The sequence below is a fragment of the Strix uralensis genome, chromosome Z (genome assembly GCF_047716275.1).
Source record: "Strix uralensis isolate ZFMK-TIS-50842 chromosome Z, bStrUra1, whole genome shotgun sequence".
Lineage (NCBI taxonomy): Eukaryota > Metazoa > Chordata > Aves > Strigiformes > Strigidae > Strix > Strix uralensis.
The window spans coordinates 2311205-2338604 of NC_134012.1; the positions used below are offsets into that span (position 1 = coordinate 2311205).

The 27400-nt window shown below is 37.4% G+C and overlaps 1 long non-coding RNA gene across 1 annotated transcript; it reads right to left on the bottom strand.

The window, feature by feature from the left end:
• Positions 1–285: 285 nt before the first annotated feature.
• LOC141937690 (uncharacterized) lies at positions 286–26232 on the bottom strand. The gene is made up of 2 exons (XR_012627030.1): positions 26033–26232; positions 286–1204 (listed from the first exon to the last, which is right to left on the bottom strand). It is a non-coding gene; the product is annotated as an uncharacterized LOC141937690 (long non-coding RNA).
• Positions 26233–27400: the final 1168 nt, after the last annotated feature.

The following is a 27400-nucleotide window of genomic DNA, read 5'->3' on the forward strand; positions in this document are numbered from 1 at the left end:
TCCCCCTCTCCAGGCGCAAGTGTGGAACCAAGAATTTTCTTGCATTTGGAACAACCAACTCAGGGGTTTCGGATTCTGCTTTTAAAGAGAGCTTTCACATTTGAAATGCAATTTTTTTGTGTGGGTTTTTTTTTTTAATTTTAAAAATTTCTACTGTTGTCAAAACACTGATTGAATCTTATTTTGAATATTCAAATATTATTTAGGTTATTACTTACTGTCAGCATCTACATATTATATTGTAACTAAAGCATGGATAAAGCACGACCACACAAAAACGTAACATCTTTTTTACAGTTTATTGACAAATACCATTTAAAAATCAAAGCACAAGGGGAAAAAAGCTCATTTACCTTGGAATACCTCAGAATTAAAATTTTTCTCACCTTAATTTTTAATTACCATATCATTCAAGACCGTAAAATATGTGCTATGAGTGCTTCTTCCTGAGTGTTTAAACCCACTTTTTTCTTTTTTTTTTTTTAAAAAAATTTTTCTCTCCCTCACCACGTGTGGATTTTCACATATTTTGGGAGGAGAAAGAGTCTTTGAAAACTGACAGGTCGGTTTGGGCTTGTAAAACACAGCATACAGTTTGGTTACTTCAATTTGCTGTTTGCTTATGAATCTCATTTAACCATTTATGTTGTGCACTGCTTCGTATTTACATTCAGCACATGGTAACAGTAACGCTACTTATGCAAAATACAATAGACGGAACTTTTCCTGAAATAACCAGTTAGTCTTAGAGTTTCTATACGATCTCCCTCTTGAGTAAGTAATAAGAACAAAATCACATATTGAATGATATTCTCAGGAACATATGTTTTAATTGGTTCCTGTGCACCATCATGTTTTCCAAGATGGCAGTACCACGAAGCAACATTAATATCTATTCAAAGCAAAGTAGATCACAGCTGGCAGGTAGATTTTATTAGAGACTTATGAGGAAGAAATAAATTAAGCCACAAGGGATAAACTGAATAGGTTGAGGGCTGACTGAACCCAGAATGTTATCCACCCTCCTATGTCAAATTTGTCTGGCTTGCAACACTAACTAGGTTGTCCTTGAAAACAATAAAATGAGGCGCTGTGTTTGTTGTGGAGGACCTCTCTTCCAGAAGGCACAACTGGCACCAGCATTCATCTGGGCTCCCTGTTTCTGCAAGGATCCTGCTTCACTGGTTCTCCACTGGTTTCCGTGCTGCAAAGAAAGAAGAGAGTTTTCATCCCAGTAACGTTGCCGTAAATAGAAACTAATTCCATAAAATTGACAAGTCTACCCTGGCTGTATATGTGCCTCAAAGCTTTTCTTTTTTCTTTTCTATTAGCTGGCTTAATAAAAACATGACTTTTCCCTAAAAACCTCTCTCCAGGTTGCAGGGACTGACGTTGGGTCATTCAAATTTAGTTTAAATCATTACTGATGAGAAAGTATCATCATCTGATAAACAGTGGTTGTGGGTCTTGTTAAAAAAGGATGATTTATAGCCTTTGAGATGCAACAAAGCTTTGATGTTGCGTTTGTTTTGAGAAGGTCCAAGCATCCTTCTGCACCAGCACTGCAGGGGGATGCCCCTGGTAATGTCCTCTGCTCATCAGAAGAAAACTTTGTCTCCTGCAGATTCTAATTCGTTCGCTCATGTTAGACTTCCACACACACCTCCCTTTCTGAGGCTAAGAGCCCCACCAAGTCTGGGTAGAAACCATCGAAAATTTGTTGATGCAACAGCTGTTGATTTGATGAAAATGAAACATTTTTTTGCGAAACTGCATGGATTTAATTGATGTTTTTCAAGGGGAAATATTTCCTTCCAATAAGATAAACTATTTTGTTTAATCTTAAATAATGTTGAAATTAAAAAAAAAAAAGTTGACGTAACGCATACTCAGCTAACAAGTATGAAGCACTGTGACCTCTGCAAGTGATACTGAAATTATTCTTTTTTTGCTAGGCAGTCCTGAATATATGTATCCAAGAGTAATCTGAGACTTGAAAAGTTTAAAAGCTTGATATAATTTCAATTCCTATAGGTGAACAATGGAAACTGCTCCAGTACCAGTGAATGAAAAAGCACAATGCCATTGAAATAAATATTTTTTTTGGACACTTTTTTTGTTCTTTTTCACTAGTTTTTGCAAATTCAACTTGAATACAGATAGAATTATACGATGCAAATCTTTCCTCTTAGTTGTTTTAATTTTAACTTAGAGAAAGACAGTGGGATACTTGCATCTGAAAAGTAATATATGTTAAAATATTTAATATTTTTTTTGGAATTAAATTCTTGAGATTTTTATAATTGAAAGGATTATTACATTATATTTATTTACATTTTCATTTTCTTAAACCTGAAAACACTTTGTGTGCTTTTCATCACTTCTCTGCAGATTGGAAGCTCATTTGTCAGATTCACCTTCTCGTTGTGCAGGTCTTTCACAATGCAGAAGTGGAGAGAGAAACATTTATCAAAAAAAGGAAATGTCTATAAAGCAGTGGAAATTGGTGGGCAGCTTAAGGGACAGATCTGATTTCTTTTACAACATTTAAATTCTTCTTTGCAATTGACTGTATTTCAAGTTGCTAGTGTCCCCTTAACTTTCAGGTCTTTGTGAGGACAGAAGTGCTTTATGCAAAAGCTGACCTATTTTATTTCCCTTTTCATGTATATTTCAGCACAGGAAAGTTAGTAGCATCCTAATATAATATATACTGTAATTATGACATGGTTGTATTTATGTAGTTTCAATGCAGATGCACTTTTTTTCATGTTCTGCATGAACCAGTTGCCTTCAATAAGAACTGAAGTGACCTCTTTCTTTCAAAAACTATTTATTACAGTTGCAAGACCTACATATTCTATTTCCATATGCACTACTGCTGGTTCTTGGAATATGCCGGCAGCAGGCTGGTTTCCTTTAGCTGTGATAATAGCCAATACGAAACCAAGCACCGCTATAAATTCATTAAAACAGCAAATAAGCATTAATAAAACTGGACAGTGAAGGATTACATAGACTTTTAAAATTATGGGAGAAACTTTTGAAGGTTTAATAGTGTTCTAGATGTAGTGGTGCAAAGACAGAAAGAAAACAGGTTGAATCATAAAGAGAAGTGATATTTTTATTATCAAACTGATAAAAGTTGGAACAAACATTTCTGAAGGGCTTGCAAATTCAAAAACATGTCCAGTTTTTCTATCCATCTGCCTGACATGTCCAGCGTTCCATGTCTGAAAGTTTCCTTATGTTTTCCAAGTATATGAGTCGTCCTGAGAAGAAATACTTTTGTCTCTTTATGAACTTTTCCTTTTTTGGAATTTTAAGAAAGTCAAAATGTAAACTTATATAAATGAAGGCAATATCCCAGGTGTAAGCTTAGAAAGCAGTCTGTGGGTTTATTAGCTATCATCTCAGGTACTCAGCTTGTATCTCCCACACATCTAATACACCATGTCTGCCCAGATTGCTTCTTGGTTGCAAGTACCACACTGGAGAGGTCAGGCCTTTGCCAGTCTACATGCCTCTAAAGCACTAGAACCTGAGAAATCTTTTAACTTGTCTAAATTAAAAATGCCCCCTATTAAGCTACCTCTTCCTGCTATACCATTTCTATGTGGCAGTAAGTAGATGTTAACAGAGATCTTACGAAAGCAACCAAGATACAAAAATATGGCCTGATTTGATAAAAAAAAATTCTGTAAGAATTTTTTCCCTGTAATACAGGTTTGCCAATAGCAATTTTCTTTACTATAGCTTTTCTGCTGCAATCTCATGACACATAGGCAAAAGTTTGCTGAGGTTTGAAATTGGTTTGGTCAGCCTCAGCTGTGTTTCACTGATGTTAAACTCAAACCAAATCATTAGGCTATATCAAAGCTGTCTCCTTCAAGAAATTCAGTGCTACTCTTCTGAGTATTTGAGTATTTTGAGGATTGAATAGAACACAAGGTGTTTTTACTGTATTTTGTCTGCATTGCCTTACTGTAGAAATTGTGTTTGTATCATGTCACGAGGAGAAGCATGTCCATGGATGGTGTTGGACTTGGTGGAAGCTCTTATGTGTCCCTCAAGCCTGCTACACTGTCTCCTCAACTCCGGTTGACTACAATCCCTTCCAAGGGCACTGCAGATATACATCTTCATCTGATTGTACCAAGAAAACGGACCTCTGAGATCTCAGTGCACACTTATACTTTCTTTATAATTATATTATAATAATGCTTAGACAATGCCCTACAATACCGTGTACAGTTTTGGGCATTCCGATATGAAAAAGGCATCCAAAGGCTGGAGCAAGTCTGCCAAAGCTGGAGAGGCTGAAGGAGATGGGCTTCTTCAGTCCCGATTGGGGAGGATTTTCTGTAAATCTCATCTAAATATTTGCAAAACAGGGCTGGAAAAGTTACAAAGCCAAGTTAATTTGTAACATAGAGAGGTGTTAAGAAACTAAAAAAACTACCTCTTTTTCTTTTTTTTCCTTGCAATTTTGTCCCGTTGTTTCTGAAATATTACAGCTTCAAGGAAAACTTTGGTTTGAGCTCAGAGAAAAGTTTAAGGGGGCGTCTTCATTATGGCTCTCTTAGAAATTACTCTTAGAAATATCAGATTTGGTGAGAGTATAAAAAGTGCACTTTATAGTCTTTTCTCAGTGTAGTTTATATCTGAATAAAGGTGCAAAAATCCTATTTAAGATTGTCCATTTTAGATACATACAATGTGAAAATAAATAACTTCTAAATTTCAAGTTTTATAGCTAAAAATTTAATTAACTTCCATTCACTGAGAGTCAGTTTTAATGTATCTATTCAACACCCTTAATTTTAAAAATGTAAATACCAAGACTGTTTTAGTAAAAACAAGTGTCTAACCCTGCTCCCCGTAAGGGTGATAGCTCATCACAAGGACTGAATTAGGCTGTATATGCTACTCTTACAAATTATTTAAGAGTTAATGAGATTCAGGCACTGAAACAAAAGGCCTCATGTTCTCTCTTCTTGATTCCTACCCCACTCTATCTAGTGGTTCATCCTACTTCCTTGGGCTGATCCTGGAGCTGGTTTAAAGCTGAGCAAAAGAAGTTATGCGTTGGATTGTTATTGGCCAGGGAAACTGTGAAGGACATACAACTTCCATACAACAATCCATAATTTGCAGTACTGTCCAAGTTTGTATTTGAGCAGGGGCCACCCATGGCTAATAATTCAATATCTCTTGATTGTAGCTACCTCTTTACAGTTCTTTGAGCTTTGTATCTGTGTCAGTAGCTTCCTGGTCTAACTGAGGAAGCTGGTTAGATGAAGGAAAATGTCCTGTGCCGGAAGAAGCACTGGACCAGGTGTAAATGGAAGAGGAACCACGCATAGAGGTGACCTTTGTCTTACAGAATGACAAAGAAACAAACTAGGCAGTAGATTTACATGACTAGTAAGGATAGCTAACCAGACATTGTAAATTATTTTCCATGTAGTTAAAGCTATGAGTGCTTTAGCTTCAGCTAGAAAAATGGGAAAATAATATCAATATTTTCTAGTTAACAAATCCTGAGAGATCCTGTGATCATGACCTAGCATGACTAACACTCCTATCTGCACAGTTTTTGAACAATTTGCAAACACCCTGTTCTTCTAGTCTTTGCAGATGCTTCTACCATATGTTGAATGGCCAACCATTTATTGCCCATACAAATAACATTTATACAGTAAAATTACTTAGTATATTCTCAGAAACTCAATAAAATGATAAGCAAAATATTTCTATAATGTTGTTCAGTAAAACACTGAATTCACCACACTTTCAAAAATTTCCATAATTTTAAAACTTTTTAAAATAGAAATTTTGTTCAAAGCATAGAAGTGAGAAACTGGAGAACTATACAAGATGGTTAATATTTGGTACAAGGTTAGTTAACATTTTTTTTCCCTCTGAAACCAAGGTTTATAGGAAAATCACCTGTACCAAGGTATGGATTTTGTAGCTGGTTATATCTTTTTATTATCTGGAAGTTGGAGTACAATAATTCTGTTCCCAGTGGGACTCTTTCCTCAAACTAAGGTTCTTGCAACCTTCACCATAAAGTACCTTTTAAAATGCTTTTTTGACATAAAATATGATACCTGTATACAATGATCTGTGCTATTTGACTTTCACAAAATGGAAGGTGTGCTTTTGATCGTGTATATGAACTTTGAAATTACACAGGTCTCATCTACCTCAGCTATTGCTCTGATAGTTGTGGTCCTCTGCTAAGAGGGAAAACTGCCCCAAAAACTCTCCTCTCCCATCTTAGTTTGTTCAAATAGGAGACTCAGCAGGGCAGAAGCAATTGCGGAAGACAATGAATATTGGAAAATGGCACTTATTTCATGCCCATGTAATATAGTTTGCTACCATTTGTGAGGATTTTTAGTGCTTCTCATTAAACTAAATACTATAAAAGCAGAAAAAAAAAATCAATTAGATAAACTGAAGGATTGAAAAATATTACTAACTCCAAAAACTGAAATGAATGCCCGAAATATATGAGGGTCAGCTGAAGTAAAAACATTTAATCTCTATACTGTATTATTACTTTTTTACTGAGCCCTTTCTGGAGCGTGTGTACCTATAAGAAAAGCAATAGCCACAGATAATAATCATGCTGCCAGTTGAGGTATCGTACCTAGGATTAGCTGGGGCTTAGGAGGAGGACAAGGTCATTGCCAGGGCTCTCCAATTACTACTGGTATCACTACCTTTTCTAACGTGTCAAATGACGACAAGCTTTTGAAGGCTAAATCCAACAGCAGCAGCTTCTAGATGGGTTAGTGGTAAATGAGTGACACCGTGTCTGAGAGTTTGACATTGTTTGTCAAGATAAGTTCACAATGAAGATGACTTTCATTTCCAATATAAGCTATGATAAAGAGGATTGCACCTATAAACTGTGCTGCTAAATGCCTGACCCTGCCAAGAGAGAGGCATTAAATAAAGTTAATGACAAATTCCCAGGGCTATTTGGGATAATTATTAATTGTTATTAAGTTATATTTCCAGTAGTTTGTGTTTCACTTTTTAGAGCCATAGCTAAATTTACAGCGTTCCTTTAATTAACGGGGGTTTGGGGATGCTAACCTGTCAAAGGGCCGCACTGTTTGTTTCCTAGCAATGTTTTTCAACATTTATGCAATAAGATTCAGTGGGTGGAGAGAAACCCTGTAACCAGAGGGCTCACAAGCTGAATGTTATTTGTTTACTCTTTAGCATAATTTGATTCCTGCTTCCCTGATAAACAAAAAATGACTTGATAATTCTCTTCCTCTTGGGGGCAGGGAGGGTAGAAGGGGAAGAAAAGGAGACTTTGCACGCAATATGGCAGTTTCACAAGTGAAATTCACAGGATCCCCTAGAATTTGGTTCAAAACGCTTAAGGAAGCTCTAGGGTATTCTCCCAGTAAGTCACAGAGCAATTAGTTGCTTCTGGAAATTGTATTTATTCCCCATTGTTCATTAAGCAGATGTGTTACTCGTTCTTACCTATCCTTAATTGTCAGGATCTGGAAAGAAGTTGATGAAATTCAGCCCTTTCTTAGGGTCATTGCTTTAACCTGGCTGCAAATCCTGCTCAGGGAATGAATCTGGCTGCAGGGCATGAGCACCCCGTGCTCCCAGTTGCTGTGGCACACGATTGGGTGCCCTCCTAAGGAGCACACCGTTGGATGGGTGGGATGTCCCAGCGGGGGATGTTACCAGGCTGTAGTGATCGCTGTGCAGGCTTGGAAACTAAGGTCATTTTTTGAAATGGATGCTCTGAAACCTCTGGGGTTTTCTGAAGCAAAGGCAGGAGTAAAACCCTGTGGATTAGGGAGAAAATTTGACTAGCCCCGACTTGTAACATGCAAAAGTTTGGACAAAAATAATCAACAAAAATGGTATCTGTAAGCTGTTCCTTTTAAAGAAAACTGAAGCTTATTAAACTAATGTAAAGAATTTATATCTCCCCAAAATAGTAAAGTAGGGTCATTTACTCACAGTCCTTCAGAAAAACCGTCTCAGTGCTGATCCCAATACTTTGCTCAACCTGCTGCCTTTCTGCAGTGAATACAGTGAAGTGTCTTAAAAAAGCTGCCATTAACCAAATGCCAGGCTCCATTTCTTGCAAAGACTTGAACTGGAGGACAAAATAATGTTCTAATCCTCTGTTTAGTCCTTTGGTATAAATAACTTTTGATAATCTGTTACCTTGTTTTTCTTATTTCTCATGCAAATAATTTTCTTATAAAAAGGCCCCAATATGCATACAATATGTAGAAGATGTATAAAGGATACTAAAGTCCTTTGAAATAAAACTATCTTCAAATGTGCATTTAACTTTAATAGGATTTTTTTGTTGAGATTTAGATTTAAAAAAATCCACCCACCCACCCAACCAAAAAGCTGTTTGTTTCCATTCTATTTCAGAAGCCGATTTTATGAGTGAGGGTTTTTTGTTTCCTAAAAGAAAGGCTTTTGAAGAGAAATCTTGACCCTGAAGTTGCTAGGAGTCTTACCTTGATATTTCTAATGGTAAATGACAGAAAGACCCAATTTCCAGCAAGAAAGGATAACATGCCTGTGCTATTAATTATGGCTTTTACTTAGACGCAGTGATTCAGGAGAAGCAGCTGACTATAGTTTTATCTACTAGAGCTACAGACTGTCATTGGAAAATTAGTCTCTCAGGCAGGGGGGTTTGTATCATCTCATATAATACTCAAGTGGTAAAACCATAACTGTATATTGGAGAAGTCCAATGTGAAAAATTTAAATTTTTTGTTATGGTGTCCAACAATGCTGTAAGGTTGGGTTTTCACAGAGCTCATCACTCGAACACTTTTGCTGAGTGACTCAGCACTCAAGTCTAGACACAAACATACAGAAAATTTCCAAAAAAACCCCCTAAAACATACTTTCAGTCTGAGTTTCTGCTCTCTTGACAGCGATCCTATGTGACTCAGGTTCCTTCCTTTTTCTGGGAACTCACGGTTGTTCTACTTCCTGGGGGATTTGTATACCTGTGAAGTTTTGCTGAGATTTAGCTGAGAGCAGCAATATTTTCCAAACACAAGACACAGGGAGAGAGAGAAAAAAATGTGGGGGTTTTACTTGCATTTTTTGCCTCTCTACTTTCAGATAGTTTACTAATTATATGTACTGTGAATTTACTGAGCTGTTAGCAGATTCCTTGTGGGATTGTGTTTTGTTTCTCATCATGTAAGTTATTCATTCTCTACAACACAAAGTTGAGTCTTTCTTCAAGGGAAGAAAATGTGCTTTGCATTTATTCTTTTTTTTTTTTTTTTTTTTTTTTTTTTTTTTCCATAAGGGCTCCCATGAGCTCTAAAATTAAGCAGGTCCTGACTGAAGTGGTAGTAGGACTGTGCTGATCTCAAATGAAACAAGAGGGTGTTTACAGCAGACTGGTGACCTGGAGGCACTCAGCTTGAAGACGTCTGATTTCTGCCTTTCTCAGAGATATTCTGACCCCAGGTAACTTCTTTTCCAGGAGGTACAGTATTCTGCCATTATTGATATCATTCAAGCCTGGCATGAAAACAATTGTCTGGTCCAGAAGCTTTTAGAGGATGCGTCTGCCCTCGGTTCTTCCTAGCTCTTGCATGTTTTATCTCTTTTCTTTGAACACATACAGATCATTGCGTGTGCTTCATTTTACAGTTCATTATCATCTTCAGTATCATCATCTTCATGTATCCCCTACCATCAGCTGCTTTTGACCCAGAAACTTGCATGTCAGTGTATGTTGAAGTCTGCATAACAAGCGAGTAATTACCAAATCAGAGGAGAACGTCATATATCAGAAAGATATCAAGAGGTTCTGAATACTTGTCCTGAATATCAGGACAATGTCAGCTTTTAACCTCACCTAACAATGGCACTGGTGTTTACTTAATGGTCCTTCAAGAAGCCAATCTAATAATGTAAAAGTCACCACAGGTTGACATCTAACTGAAACTCAACAATGCATATAAATGATTAAAATATTTATATTGACTCAACTGTGCTTAAGTACCTTTTAAAGTGTCTTTAGGATTTATGAGCAGCCGCTCTGTTGGGTAGGTTGAGAAAAGTGTCCACTTCCCACTACAGCACGATCGTTAGTTTAACAGCTTGTTCACCACCGCTGTTTCCGTAAAACCTGAACTGCTGCCCTCCCTCTCACATTAAACAATAAACACATTTCCCTGCTCAATCTTGGTCATGGTGACAATGAGCCACGATGCTACAAAACTTGAACTGTCTCCTCTTTCTTAACAGTGTGGTGAGTTTTGACCAGGAATGAGCAAGCTCTTGCTTGGTTTTGGGTTCAGGCTTAGACTTTAAAGGTCAAATTTAACCCAAAGCCACCTTAAATGAGTTTCTTATGAGTTTCTGCATTATTTTTCTTTCTTTTTTTTTTTTTTTTTTTTTTTTTAATGACTTGGAGATCTCACTGCTACAATTATTGAATGACAGGAAAGAATCAAATAGCACCAGAGACAGGGAAATTAGAATCCCCTAATTCAAACCTTGCACTTAAATCGAAAGCAAATTAAAAAATGGTTTGAATTAGCAACATAGAACCTAAAATGCAGAGGAGAGGTACATGTCTATCCAAAGTGTGTAACCACCGCAATATGAAGGGGCAAGCTGAGGTATATACTGGCGCACAGCAATACTAGAGTAAGAGGTAACTTTTTTTTTTTGAGTCTGTTTTTCTTTTGTTGTACTTTTCTTTTTAACGATTTTAGAGCAGTTAGATTCTGTCCTTGTGGAAAGGGCACAATTTTCTCATCTTTTCTCATTTGGGTTTATGTAAGCTGACATTTGCAGTGCCATTTCTCTCACTCTTAGCTATTTAAAGGCACTTGCCCAAAGAATCCTTTTGGGAACTGGCTTTCTAGACTGAGGGCTGATGTTGCTTTTTGGGTGAAACCTTCTAACCTCTTCAAAGAAAAGACAGGTTTGACCCCAAAGCCCTTATTTATAACAACCAGTCACAAGGTGACCATCCTGCATGACCTGTGGAATATACTACACACTATTTTTAGACACCACAGAATGCACTCAAGGGCAAATGACACAGTCCATGATTAACAAAGAATTCCTGCAGAAGTATTACTCAATATTAAGCCACATAAATGGACCCAAGGAAAAGAGAATCAAGGAAAGGTAGATAGAGGTTCGACTAGTATCTGAGCTCTTCTTGGGCCTCTTGAAGTACTGACTTTTTTCACTCTAAATAAACAAAAGCAACTCCAATTTAAAGGTTAAATTAAATGCCTTGGTCTTACGCTTATACACATGTGTGTGTGTGTATGTATATACAGGTAAAATTAAATATACTGTCTTGTACATACTGTAATTTCACAAACATCTAAATATGCATCTTTTTCTATCTTTAATTTTCCACATAAAATGGTCATTCATACCCATCAACTGACAGATAACATCATTTAATCAAACAAATACAAACCAAAAATGTAAATTGAGCATACACGAAGAAACAAATGCACATTGAAGATAAATAGTGACAAAAAAACCTTTTTACTTTGCTGCATACAGGTTAAAAAGTTTCTCTGTAAATATTTCATAAGAATGCATGTCTAACAGAAAGCAAGACTTAGGGGTCTGTGAACAGAACAGGGAATCAGAAGCAACTTCAGTATTTAAACATGGCCTTATCCCGAGTTTCACAAATCACTTAGTCAAATTCAAACACCTTAATAATTGGGTAACTGTGAGACAAGAGCACTAGAAGAATTTAAGTATTTAAAGTGGTTTAGCAAACTTTTTTTTCCCCTGAGATTGTTTAAATTCCAAGTGATATATTGCCTATTTAGCTATTAGAAGCGTTAAGAAATACCTTGATGACCAAATGCTATGCTGCACGGTTATTTCATCCAAGAAAGAGAAACCTAGTTATTACTTTGACTTTTTCAATAGCTAATTATTACAGTAGGACTTGAAAAATTCACACTGCTCCACTAACAGTGGTTAATACCTTATTATACAGCTCTTCAGTTGAGCTTTGCTACAGTTGCTAAACTCACAATGCTTTTTTATAGACTTGTGAAACTGGACAACTTTGAGTTTTTTATCTGTCTTTTTAACTTTTGTTTAGATTTGGAGAAAACCTGAAATGCGGGGCAGGCAGGTAAATACTTTTCTGATGAAAAATAATAACAGTTTTTGTCCATTTGCGAGTTTTAATATTTCCATTTTAAACATCAGTTTTCAAGAATTTAAACTTGGTAATAGAATGCATTCCTTTTACTGAAATTTGGCATCAGCATCCCAAACAAAGAAATTTTGTGTTTTCTTTTTATATATGGATCTATATACACACATTATGTACAAATTATATATAATACAGACATAATTTCATAGGTAAAAAGTGTTATTTTTAAAGAGAAGAAATACCCCCCCCCCCCCCTTTAAGGCATACTTTAGAGATTCAGTTTAAGAAAGTTTTACCAATTAAAGTACCAGTTTAAACCAATTAAAGAAATGGTTTAAAAGTCATTATTTCCAAATCTCTCTCTGCACACATACTTCCAGTTTTGTGACTATTATCAGTTATTCTTGCCTCTGATGTAAAAGCTTTTTCTGGAAATTTTAGGTCATGCTGGCCTATGTTTTCAGCAGATCTCACCAGTTAAATAGGGTCAGCTCTGTTCTTTCTATGGCCAAGGGAAAAATAATGGTGCTGATTCACCCTTTCCTCTGAATCAATACAAAGCTCAATGGCATGCTAGAAGTGAAGTTATTCTTTTTAAGGAGGTCAAAACACGATCCTGATTGCTTCTGGCTTAAGGAATCCGTGATACATTTTGGATGTGGAAGGCTATGTCTCAAAGCCAGATTAAAATTTGGAGATAGCTTTCTCCTGCTTTAAATTATCCTTATGGTATCAATTAGCCCTGATGCTCTGTCCTAAAGCTTTGATAATGCAGCCATGTGTTCATACGCATGTTATGGTTTGCCCTTAGGAAAGTCTTGAAAGCTGTTTTTTGGTACCTGTAATTTTTTTTTTTTTCCTTTTTCAAATAGTGATACACTGAAAGAAAGCCAAGCACTGTCTTGTAAATGTAAAGGAAGTGGTGAAATAATCACATTTTACAAGCTATGTTTTTTTCAGCAGTTTTCACTCTTCCAAGTTTAATCACTTTATATGGGTAACCCTCCAGGAAACAGGTATCTTTGAAAAGCTGGTAACATTTAGAGATACTGAAATGCAAAAAATACATTGGTCCATATTCCATATATTTTTAATTGTTTCCAAATAATTAATTATTTATTGCCACTGCATACTCCAGTGATGCAGTACAGTTAGGAGTGTCATATGCAGCCCCAAAACCAACGTAACAGTGAGAAAGGGTTCATGGAGGAGATAAGAAAACATGCAAGTGTTCAGAAAAAATTAGTGAGAATAACAAATAGATTTTAATTCTGTGATTAAAGGGACTGTGACTTGGGAATTTTTGTTTCTGCCTGTCTGCAAGAGAACGCAGCAGCAAGATTTGAAGCAAACCACTTAATGGAGTAAATATCCAGGTGACCATCAAAATTATCCAAAGCAATGATTAAAAAATGGAAGGTATTTTTGAAGATCTGGCATTTTTCATGCTCAAGCCAGGGACCAGCATGAAAGGTGAGCGTTTCTCTGTAGCTGAGTTCTCACACCTTCTTCACTTGAATCAATGATTGTTCTATGATTGATGTCCCTTCGAGGGACAGAAAACAGGGCTAAGTAAGCCTCTCGTGTAATCTGGTATGACAACATCTACATTCTCTTCTTGGAAACTCTCTGTCATGGTAAACAAAGTTTCCCAACATCGCGTTTTATTCTAATGGTTTCCCTGGGGTAGTAGGAGTAGGACAAACATGTTATTTGAAGCCAGAACTTTGCTTTACATGATGAATACATATAAACTGTATAAAAGTCAGTTCTCCATTATTATTTCAGTTACCATTATATATTAGCATTTTTTTTTTCCAAAATAAAGCTGAAATAACCCACATCACTACTTAAAAAGTACTAGTGAGCCAGAAAATTCCCTTCCAGAGTTATTGGAAATATACCACAGATTGTTCAGCAATTCTATTTACATTCAGGAGCAGGAGTGGTAGATATTTCCTAGAAGAGATTAATTTCTGCAAGGTATTTAGTTCATTTTTGTCAGCAGAGGTGAGGGATAAGCAATGACAATTTCTGGATAGATCATTCATTCTAAATGCACAAAGTTAAAACAAAAGTACCCCTGTTTTATGTGAAAGATGCTCTAAATTTCTTGGAAAATAATTGATCCATACAAAATGATGCCCCCTGGAAGACAGCCAAGGTTTTGGTGTGATGTGCTGTTTGGTAGCAGGTAGCACGGATCTAAGCTGGAGGAAGGAAAGTTTTAACATCTCCTTTCCCCTCTCCAATTTAGGGCTGCTAAAGGGGGAAGAAATGTCTGTTATGTGTAGAGGGATGGCTGCTGCAATGTAGTTTCTCTCCTGCCATAAGCAGTCCTAGACGAATTCAAAGATAAGTTAGTCCTACCATACAACAAACCGAGTGCCTATTTGTGCAGTGCTGGGCTGCTCACTTTGCAACAATTTCATTGAGTTAACACCACTCAACACCTTGCAAGACTCAACTTCTTGCAGGATCAGGCTCCAAGTGCTGAAAAGTAATCTTTGCAAGCACTTCTTACAACATATCTTTGGGTGACAATGCAGTAAAAATAAAAAAATCACAGCCAGCAGTTATATTTTGCATATGATTCTAAGGAACTGCTAATGAGCTACACAATTTATCTTCAGAAGAAGAAAAAAGATGAAAAAGGGCTTATGAAACATTTTTGGCAGCTTCTTCAAACTATTTTAGAAAAACGCAGGGAAAGGTTAAAAACCTTAAAATGGGTATTTTTGACATTTGCCCTTTTATCTCACAGAAATTCTACCAACAGTTTTTTCATGTTTTTAACCTCATATGTCAAACGCGCAGTGGAAGAAAAGCCCCGCGATGAGCTCAGGATATAGCAAAACCTTAGTGACTGGAGTACCCGGTGTTTTTGAAAGGGTACGTAGGTTTGGAGCCCTTCGGAAAAGGGAGGAAAAAAATATTTCTGATGTTGTTTTCAGCTACAAGCTGGCCGTGGTACTCTGTGTTTTCTTTAAGTGTGATTTCAGCGAGGTCTGTGTTCTGTCTGCTGTGATGTATCTCAGTGCAAACAGCTCACTGTTAGCCATTATGTACCTATTAGCACTGATTACTTTCTGATAGCTCTTCACCAGTTGGTTTCACTCACTTTGACAGGTTTGGTGCTTTGTTTAACCTTTAAACTAGTGGGGCAATAACATTGCTGACAGAATTGGAGAAATAATTAAGGAAAACTTAGCCAAGGCATAAGAAAACAACTGTAACAAGGCAGGTCTTTCTGGTGGGTTTGAGAAGTTGTCAGCTGACACGCAGGAAAAGGATGGAGCATCCATGTGGTGATAGCACAGTACAGCATAATTATGGCTATTTCCAGTTTAATCTGCAGGAATCCAGTTTAAAGAGATTATTGCTGCTTTACTAATCTTATTTTTTCTCTCTGTAGGTACATACTGTCTAGGCCAAGAAATAATTTATTTCTGCATTTGTTATAGAATATATAACAGCAGTGAGAATGCTGGTAGTTTAGAGAACATTTCTGTTTTGATTTATAAGGGAAAAAGAAAACCTCAGTATTTTTAAATACTGTCTGTAAAGCTGTTACAAGAAATGACAACTTAAAATCAAACATTTTATCCGTTAATGTTACAAAGCAACTTGAAGATTACCATATATGAAAGAAATCAGATAATAAAAAAAAAGTCCTTTTCCACAAAACTCACCCACACAATTTATGTTTGACAGTGTTTTGGAGGAAGTGCCTTGAGGTGAAATCCACTTCACTCCCACTGAGCCTTTACAGGGAACTAAGGTATGAAGTCCCAAGCAGGAACGAATTAAAGTTGGATCAATCCAGTTATTAACACAGAGATAACACATAAGAAGCATCTTCTAAACTCTTGCGGTTAGTAGGTTGCTGCACCATCACAAACAGGCTCCAAGCCCGCTTTGCACCATTGCACCACGCTGAATCAGCTGCAAAGCTGCATCCTGAAGAGCTGCACGTGTCGGAGCTCTTGAGACAAAAATGTGTTGGAGGAAAGCTGGTATGCCATCTTGCTAGTACCTGCCTAGACACCTAACTGCAATTTATCTTCAGTTGGAAGAACAACACTCTCCCAGTATTGGGAGAAGTTGTCTTTCCATGAGAGAACTGCGTTGCTGGGGCAGAATAACCCTTGTGGTCCTCTGGCTCTTGAGATATGGCATTCCAAACCCTCAAATGGGCTTCTTTCCGTACCTGGTCCTTGCCCGCTCTCTGCAGCCCTGCTCAGACTAGCAGGACTCCCGACATGGCTCAGAGCTTCTGTGGCATGGAGAGTAATCACACTGACCATCTCAGACTTCTTTCTCTCTTCACAAATGATGGTTTCCTCTCTTCAGTAGAATTAGAAGCTTTCTATTTTGTTTGAAGGAGTATTCAGCATTGGCACAGCATGAAAAAAAAAAAATTTGAAGAGGAAAATCTGGCTGTTAACCCACAGAAACAAAGAGGGCATTCACAGCAACTGCTGTACACCTTCAGGTACTTCAGAGACGACCATCTACCTTAAATCTAGTCAATTTTTGCAAATGAGTTTTCACGTTGCCACTCTTCTCTTTTACTGAGAGTGATTCAACCTGTTTTGGAAGAAATATAGTGCTCCCTTTTATGATCAGCATATGTTCAGGTTTATGATCAACATAATTTTCACAAAAGCTTAGTGAAGAGGCAGACTTCTGAAAGGCAGCCTGGTATTCTGCGACTATTACAGCTCATGAAATCCAGGTCTCAGTAGCTGGCACAAAATAGCCAACCTCCAGCAGAAGCCTTACTGGAATTTTTCTTGTGATCTTTTATATTTTTCTTTCTTGTATTTAGCTAACTCAGTTAAAAATGGAATCGGTCACAATCTTTTTGTCTTTCTATCAGCCAAAACTGGCATGCAAATCACAGAGCTTGGAAAACATGCTTCATTGCTGCATGCAGATAATTAAAATCTAAATAATATTCCAATACAGTAGCCAAAATAGTCTGCGTGATCATTAATAATTGAAGAGTTTGTAAGTCATTAAAATATAATGCATTCATTATTTTCCTCAAGTTGACTAGTGCATTACATGATGTGATGTATTTATGATTCGTATCCCTCCTTGCTTTAGTTGTACTTTCTTTGCCCGTGATAATAACTAAAATAGGCTACTTACCCTTTTTGTCACATGTAAGATACTGACATCAAACAAGTAGCACAGTTGTCTCTTAATTAAGTGTGGTAACCAGTCTAATTTACTGTCCTTTCATCAGTCATTTATCATCACTTTTACTGCTCATAGTATTATTTCTTATGCTAATTGCCAACTGTAATGCTCCTAAACTACATAACTGCATAAATATTTCCTAGCAAAAGGGTTCAGCATTTCTCACAGCTCGTTTTAAAAATACTCCATGGAGTGCATTTGAAAGCAAATATCTGAAGTAATGTGAATTTGTCTCTGGCCAGGTAAACACAGTGCATTTTGTGGGTTCTGCACCTTAATAGCTTCAACAGTTGGAAGAGTCAAGAGAAGGCAGATCTTAAAGATAAGACGCTCTTCAGCCCCAGGAAAGAGGGAAATTCTGAGCTCTCCCCTCATTTTTTTACCACATAAGATTTTTTAAAACAGTGTCTGGAAAGATTTTGGCATCACATTTTTCACCTCAGTGCATTAAAGGTCTCTTGACAAATACAACATCATGTAAAGGAAATGAGAATGATGTTTCCCCTACTACTGTATGTGAATTTGAAATCTTTATCTCATTGTAAAGTGTACAACATGCCTGACACCTCAAGAGGGTGCGCTTATAATGAGGGTAGGGATAAAGATATCAAGAATTGTGTTAATTAGAGGATTATAGTGCAGTTCTTGTAACAAAAAGCAGGAATATGCAGAAACCATGTATGAGACTGTTCTAAAGACAGACATTATTAAAGATGCAGGTGCCATTGCTTGTGGTGAAAAGTAAAAGTATTTATTTTGATAGAACAGATCAGCAGTACTGCAGGAATAAATGGAATTGGGTCATTATATGTAAACCGAAATCCCCTTCTCTAACTGCAAGGGTAGAACACTTAACATGAATTCACAAACCCCAGACCGAATGGATTGGTTAGAGATCAGCAGCCACACGAATTTCTCAGTAAATGTCTCTCACCCCATTGCCACTTTTTTCAGTACTCCATATGCTAGATTGCAAACTACAGATTTAGCCCTTTTGCCCAAAGGCATCCGAACCTGTGAAAAGCCTAGCTGAAGCAGTGTCTATTGTTCATTGACAACTTGTCAATTTACTTCCAGGCAAAATAACTCATAAACATGATAAGTAAGGCAGATAAAACAAGAATTCTTTCACACTTTGCAACTTTACTGCAAAAATGCCTTATTTTTCATAAATGTGTGAAATCTCCCCTCAGAATTGTGACTGTGCATTGAACTTTAAAACTGTGTAGAAACCGCGCATGCATCTCACGATTTCTGTCTATAATAAGATGAATGTTAAATATTAAAGATGCATTAAAAGTGATAAAATGGAAGATATTCAAAGGTTCAACAACATTCTCATATCACTGGCTGTTTTTCTTGAGTTAATAAAAGTTCATTTTAGGGAAAAAACTCCAAAGGACAAATGTTTGAATACCAGTCTCTAAACTGACATTCGTACATTTCTTTAACGGTTATTATATAAATCTTTCCACTTCTGGAATCATATAAAACTCCTTTACTTCATAGACAGTGGCAAAGAGCATTAAATAGAAATCAATGGCTTGCCAATTTAAAATATGTTCATACAAATAGCTTCCTAGTGTTCAATAACGATGATGATATTTTTCACAAAAGATACTTAAATGATTAATTTTTTATGCATTGCCATACAGACAATTTCACGATCACACACTCAGCGTTCAGCTGACTGCACATTCGCACACACAAATTAGTTATTCGCAAGGAAAACTTCAGAACAAGTTGCCAAAAAGCAACTACAGAAATGATGTTATTGCACATGCCATTAGGCTGAAACCATGTTTATAATGCTACAAATATTGCTTTTTTTCCCCAAGACAACTGGCAGTCTCCTCTTCTCCCTCTGTTCCTTTCCTTACTCTCTCAACATGTGCTAAATTTGTAATCCTGTGGAGCAGAGATGGTCTTTCCCGTGTGCAGGTGTGTGTCCTCCAGCACACCGGACTTCTGACCTCCGATGTGGCGTTGCCACAACACTCCCAATAAGTGCTCTGAAATAGTAAAAATGGAAAATGATGTCATAATTTCGTAGCAGATTGCTGTTGGGCCACGGGTTCATCCAGCCAGGCGCATTGGGGCACGTCGCCTCGCTGGGGTGGCCCTGAGCTCCTGAAAGCCTCCGGTGAGCCCTGCTGGGGCTTGCTCCAGTAGGGAGGTTGTGGTGGCCCCAATTAATTAACCAAGCTGTGAAATGGAGCCATTGGGAAGTGGTTACTTTCCAGATTCGATTGCTTTTATACGGACACAGCAGTCTTTGGAAGAGGGGAAGAAAGTGGGGAAGAGTTTTCTGCTGAATTACAGCTTTCTGAGTAACAAGAGCCCATAAATGAAAATGTGGTGTTTTTTTCTTGTTCTCCAGTTGTACTTTTTCACCTGTGACCATGAAGTATCTCAAGCATTAAACTTTTATTTCGAGTAAGGAATTAGAGTTACCAAACATTAAAAATGCAAACAAATATTTGTGAAACATTTTCTCTAAATCCAGTCATAAAAAAGATTCCAACTTTAAAAACAGTATTTGCATTATGCATATCTTATTAATATTCGATGATTCTTTGCCACTTATAATTAGAAGAAAAAAGGAAACCAGAATTATGAATGCATCATCATCTATTGATTCATTACTGAAATTCACTTTCTGTTTACACATCCTTTCAGGTTTTTATTACACATTCATTTTAACCAATTACAACTATAATTATAATTTACACAGCATAGTTAATCCTTTGTTTTCAGTTTTATCTTTGGGTAGTATAAGTCATTTGTCATTGTTTTTCAAAGAACTTAATTTCACTATTGTAGGAAAAATGGAAGAGAGATTTTTGGGAGCTATGCTTCTAATAACTCTGATATATAGTATGTATAAAATCGTGGAGTGATTTAAAGTTTAATGATCTCTAATGTACAAACACCCACACGTATTACATTTCTGCATATATGCATTCACAAACACACCTGAATTATATAGTCATAATACTCATCACTTCCGTGTAATAACACACAGAAGGTCTTCTTTTTTTTTTTTTTTTTTTTTTTTTGTTTGAAGTTGGTATTACTGCACATCACGTACCAGACACAGATCTGTAGCGCTGTGAAAAATAAAAAGCCCTCTAAGGATATGAATCCTTGTTTGTCCATTACAGGCACAGATTTTACCACTGATGAAAGTACCAAACTCCTCAGAGTACACCAGACCACCTTACTTGACATCCTCTTCCTCCCACACAATTTTGTCAGACTATTTTCTCCCCAGTTCTGGTAGTAATTAGGTAAAGGATGTGACTAGAGTGGTTGGGGCTGGAGGATACTTTAGAAAAGTATTATGTGTAAAGACATTAAAAAAAAATAAGAAAGAAATCCAGTTTAATTAGTTTGGAACAGAGTTAAGGCAACATTGAACTTTATACTGGTGATACTGATCACCTCTCACACCCCCTAATCCTGACTTATATACGTAAAACACTGTTATTTCATAGATTTCACCAGCAGCCCTCGAGATACCATTCTGCATGGTGCTGAGTGTGCTCTCCTCTAAGATTACCACTCTCATTGACAACAACGTCACCAGCAGAAACATCTCTATTAAACTATTTACATGTGATCATGAGTGAAGATTCTTTTATTAATAAAACTTGTTATGCAAAATTTTTCTTACTATCCCTCTCTTTTCACCTGTGATTAAAATACTGAACATTGCCATGGGCAACTTGTGAATGAAAGAGTGCAATCTATCTGTGAAAAATGGGAAGCAGAGAGATGTATTTTCATTTCACAAGACAGGAGAAACTCAGTAACTAAGTGCTAAAAGAATCATAGGTTCCCTTGAAAAAAACCCCACAAGTGAATTCAGAAAACATTCCGGTCATTTGCAAGCCATTAAAAGGATTTTGATGTTGAGATATTTTTTGAATATTTTAATACAATCCTAAGTGACAGCATGTCATTTAAATAACTGGAAACTGCAAAATAAATGGGGAAGTTAACATTGGTCTTTTGTATAAGATAAAGAGTAATATGACTTTTAATTAAAAGTGGTTGATTTGACATTTATACTCCACCAGTTCAGAAAACAAATGCATTAACTGTGAATTAAAAGATGTAATATTGATGACGTTATTTCTTTTTCCTTTTTAGTTCTGCTTCTCACTGCCGTTCCATAATGTTACGCTATTTAAAAACGGTTTCACTTTCACCTGAAATATACTTCTTAATGTGATGGAACACGCATTTCATTTCATTTATAATTTTTGATCAGTTCAGCTATAGGAAACTAGACAATGTACCGATATATTCCTATGATAGAGGCAGTTGTTGGATAAATTCTATTAAAAGCGAAAGAGAAGGATGGAACCAAGGTCCTTTTATTTTCTTTCTCATCTGAATGTGCTGGGAATACTGAACTGAAGATCCTTCAATGCATCTCTCTCTAACATCAAGAAGGAGCACCCTTGATTCCTTACCACTAAGGTGTTTTAAAAGTTGGCCAAAACTCAAAAGAGGCTGCTGCCTAGTGAATGAGGAATAGAGGTTGCAGCTCTGGAGGGCCGACAGCCAAACTTCAGTTCTGGTGCAACTGTTGGAAACCTTTAGAAGTTGGGGTAACTGTGGGTGTCAGTGCCATTGGTGGGTTTGTCCTCGACTCTAGATGCTGTTTCCACCACCTCTGACATAGGAGTAAAGGCAGATGAAAACATTTGAATTAATTACCCTTAATTATGGTTTAGTACATTGACTTCGGGGATTTTTTTTTCTTTAGTAAATCAAATTATTAAACTGCCTTATTATGACTCCCAGTGTTAATTATGTGACACTTGACAGCTTAAGATGTACAAGTTTGATCTTCTGTAACAGACACCAATCCAACGAGAACTCTGTTTCAGAGGAAATATGTTTTTTTAGAGTTCCAGGTAGTTTTAAGAGGTACCCACCAACTTTCATGTTGTTCAGGATGTGAATAACATTGACTGGGACCTGAATAACAGGACAAATAATTTGAACACTCTCATTCTTTTTTTTTTTTTATTTAAGTATCATGATGCTTCTTTTTTTTCTATTTCCTTTGTGTCCAGGTACATCACCAACCGTAGTTACATATCCTGAACTGCAGTTAAATATTTTCACAACCACGTGAGTGATAAATAATGGAGGAGCACAAAGATCAGAGATTACAGTTACACTTTTTAAAATAAATTATTTTTAAAAACTCATGACTAGATGATTCACACCGTGACCTCTGAAACCAGGAAATCTAAAATCAATAGTTAAAAGGAGAATTATTTACAAGATTATTACTGGAAAATTTCCTAAAATTCTTACTTGGACTTGTTCGGGGCAGCACTGAACTTTACCAAACTTTACTGGGCAACTTTGCAGAAATATTTTCCACGCTTAACTCAGCATTGTCTAGGACAGAAAACAAGATACATCCCTGTGATAAAAGTACTGGAGCAAATAGTGAAGGGGACTGGAAGACACGGAGCAAAAGAGAATAGTTTTGCCCTCTGTGTTTGACTCCACAAATACAGATCAGATTTTGGGCCAGTTTCGACCCCCATCTACAAATTGCCCAATAATTCTCAAGAAGGTAGCTTAACAGGAGAGTAATTAAAGATCTTCTGCTAACTAAACAAATGTGTAGATTAGCCGCTGGTTAAAGTTTAGTTCACAGTGGGCATTCTCAGAAATTCAGCTCTGTAACACGGTCAACATTGCCTGCTAACAAGATACCTGATTTTTCAAGTCACAGAAGTCCTTCCATATATACTCAGAACATAGGTAAGCATTGCATCTGGGCCATTAATTTCTTTCCTATAATGTGCTGTACTGATGCATGGCCACCACTCCACTAAGGAGAGAAAATTACAACCCAAGACTATTTAGGTTTACTTTGTCTATGGCGTACAGCTTAACCGCACTCCCAAAACAGTACTACCATAGACAAACCACAGGAACAAAACAGCTGTTTTTTTTTTCTCAATTTTTCCCAAGTACTTTTCTATGCAAATTATTCCAATTGAAGTAGTGCATTATAACACACTTACTCTGCAGAGTTACACATTAGTGCTTAATATATAATGTAAGACCGTTTACTCAGCTTCTCAGTTAAAATAGTTTAAATAGACTTGTAGCAATACCTTTACTTATTTATGTTGCAATTTTGCTGTGCCCTGCTACTCTATTAATCTTCCTTTTGGTCAAGTCCATTTGAAGAGGCTCTGGTGATACATCCTCTGTATTCAAACTAAGGGCAACCTTCATGGGTGCAAAGAAATTAACCCCCTGAATGCATACCTGGAGCAGAGTTTATTTGCAGAGGTATGAACTACTTTGAAATGGCGGTTAATGAGAAATGGGAGCTGGCATTTACTGTTGCAATAAATCTTATATGCAACAGGCAGGTTCATAGAAGTGATGCTATAAACACCGTGCAGGTAGGAAAGGGACCTGTTCTCCTCCCTCTCAGCCAGGTTGTTCACCAACTGGTGTCAACCACAGCTGTCCTAAGTCAGACTGCTTTGCAGGCTCTCCCAGGTATCAAAAGCTCCTCTTGTCTTATTTCCAGCTGGTGTAAATCCTGTGCACCCTCTGAAGCCAATGAAACTATGAGGTTTTACTGCAGCTGAGAATACACCTCTCTCTTTCTGGTGTTTTGGAGATCATGCAGTGAAGGAAGTAGAGGTAGCTGTGAAATTACCATTCCAGCTATATGGTGTTTGTTTTGTAGTTGTCTCCCACGTGTCCCTGCAAGAATTAATGTAAATTACAAAAAAATTCTGATGTAATTTCATGAGTTCTATGCATTACAGGTGGATCTCTCCCTAACCCCCCCAAAATACCCCATCTCACAGATGTGGTAGAAATAAAGAATCTGAATAAAATACTCAGCAACTGAAGAAATGGGAATTTAGCTTTAGCTTCTCTCCAGTGCAGGAAAAAAGTAAAAATATTGCCTTCTTCAGTGAACGTGCAGTTTATCATTGCACTAGATAAAACTTGCAGGAGTTAGCACAGCACTACCTCCGCCTAACACCCCAAGGTTGTATTGCGGCTTAGTATTTCAATCAGGGACCATGTCTAACTCACAGTAACTTCTGTGTCCTTATTGTCTAAGATATGCTATTATGTCAAATTTGAAAATAAAAATTGCATCCTCATGGCTCCTTTTTTTTTTTTTGTATACAGCACATGGCAGGTTAAAAGGGCTTAGCTGTGTTGATTAACTATCCAAATGTTTAATCAATACTGCAATAGCTGGATGCATTCTGGCTGTGAAAGACCTTGGAGAAGTCCCACTTGCCTTATTCCCCACCCCCAAGTGGGACATCAGTGAACTGTTACATGGTCCTTGCATATCAATGCAGAGGGGCTTAGACAAATACAACACTAATGGATAATTGTGGGTCACCTTGTCAAAATATGTTAAATGCCCCTGAAGTATTTTTTTTTTTTTTCCAATTAAAAAAAAAATGACAGTAAACTGACCTTGCTGATATCATACAGCCTTTCAGGAAGCAAATACTACTCAGTCTGCAACCCGCTCATTGATTCATGGGTCAAAAATCCATTCCAACTAAATTATAAAAGACACATCCTCGTGTGTTGATACAACTCACGGTAACTGCCTGACAAAGTGTTAAACAATTGTACTCTTTAGCGTGGGCAGGACACGTTTGCTGACACTTATTCAGAAAATACACGTAGGGGCCTCTGAGTGATTCATAAGCAACGGCTGCGGATCCCTGGGTGCGCTGGATGTTAATGCATCGCAAAGTCAGGGAAAGTTCATCTTGTGACCACGGCTCCTGGACTCGCTCCAAGAATATGCCATTTGCAGAGATGGCATTAACTGCGAGAGGGCCGTTGTGGGATTTGGATTCCTGCCCCTGTATTTATCTACTCACAATGTCATTAACACCCACATTGATCCCGAACTGCTGCTGGTGCCGAGGCTGTGCGCAAGGATTGCTTGTTTGCTGGTGTCACAAATCACAAACCAGAGAAAATCGTTCTGATAAAGATAACAGCTCTGTGGCTTTGCATTGTTATAAATGAGCCATAGGAGCCCTCCATACCTGCTAGTAATGCGCTATAATGGTTTTGCTTAGCTATTATTTAGAAGCATTACCTTTGCTTTCGCTGACAAAATTAGTACTAGGAGGACTGTAACATGATTTGCACTGGGAATGTCACAATGCATCTGTCATTATCTTTCTGGTCTTGGTATACTGCCTAAGACAATGCTGTAGGTTAAAACTGGCAACAAGGACAAAACATAATTAGCTAAGTCTTGCCTTCATCATGAGACTTGTTTTGTAAGGGCAAGAGAACTACATAGAGTAGTAGCATCATATTTGCTTTAATTTCTTATGTATTACACAGAGGTTGCTTGAATCTCCAATAGAGTGGCACTAATTGCATGTACGTATATGGCTACATAAATAAACACAGAGGTAGAAATCTGTATATATACATAAACGTGTATGCATAAAATTTACATGTTGCATATGTGCTTTTATATTCGCGCACAAGCATGGATGCAATATTCACAACCTATTATTCTCTAGACATGATTACGTCAAACACACCAAGAAATCTTGCAAGACTTACTTGTTCTGTGGTTGCACCGCCCCAAGCTGGAGCACCTAAAGAAGCAACACCTAGCAAAACGGTTGCTGCATCTGCTGTAGTAACTTCCTGGTCCAGATTGGTGTGGCACACAGAAGAACAAAGTAAAATGGCTTGAAGAAGACCACTCAGCAGATCAGTGGCAGAGAAACAAAACCCCGTTTAGCATTGCCCCAATCCAACGTGCAGTGGTGCTTAGGAGTGGAAGCGGGTTCTCACCTTCACTCTCCTGCATCAAACATTGGGAAACACTTACCTATGAAAACTTTATGAGTAATAATTAAACAGGCAATTGAGGCTTCAAGGAACCTGAGCCACAGGTAATAGTAGGCACTAAAAAGCCTAACTATTCATGCATGGAACATTATCCATTTAAAACACTTTATTTGCAAGGAATAGAGGGAGTCCATGAGAAGATTGTTTACACCCTTGAGGAAAATTCTTAACAGTGCTTAAAATCCTGCCTCCGTGACAACTTTGGCCACAGGTCCCCTTCACTGATAGGTCCTCAGAGCCAAGCACTGCTGGACATCGCCAGCAGAGCAGATCCCAGGCAGGAGGCAGGAGGAGGGTGAAATACTTGCTTTGGATGGATCTGAAGTACAGTGGTTCCAAAAAAGCTAATTTCTGAGAGCCAAAGAAAATATTCCTGCAGACTGGTTCAGTTTCCCTGCAGGTCTGATATTTTCCTATCTCCTTTAGTCTTCTTGAAATATTCTTGCTAGTCCAAAGGATAGTTTTGACCTGGATAGTGCTTCCAGTTTATTTTTTCCAAGTGAGACCATTGTTTGACGCCATTCTGTGTTTTAGACTTAGTGGTGAGACTTACCTTCTGTGAACATTTCTGACTTCTCAAAATAAAAACAAGGGGGCTTTTACACTGTATCTCAGAGCAGCATTTCATCTCAAATTGCCAGCTACAAGAACTGATCTCTCTGGAGTCTTCATGAGCTCAGCAAATGCATTTAGCTTCCTCTAAGGATCTGCTCATGGAAAGATTTTATGAGCTCAGGCCGTTCAAAGTGATCAGGCACTGAGTCTGCTTGAAGGTTTGCAAAGTACAAATAGGCTACTGACAGAAGACAAAAATCTGTAAACAGAAATGCAAAGAGGACAAGCTTTAATGTTGTCCTCTCAGTGATATCTAGGAGTTGCTGTTTTAAGTATACTGAAATCTACACTCATCTTCTGCTTACATAAATGAAGTGTGTTTGACACTTTGAGGTTAAATGCTTCCTTGCAGATGAAATGGAAGATTCTCCTATGCTTCAGCTATCGCAGGGTCTATGACAGCAGTAGCAATGTTCACAGTAGTAGGTGCTCCCACGTTTGAGACTAAACTAAATAAAA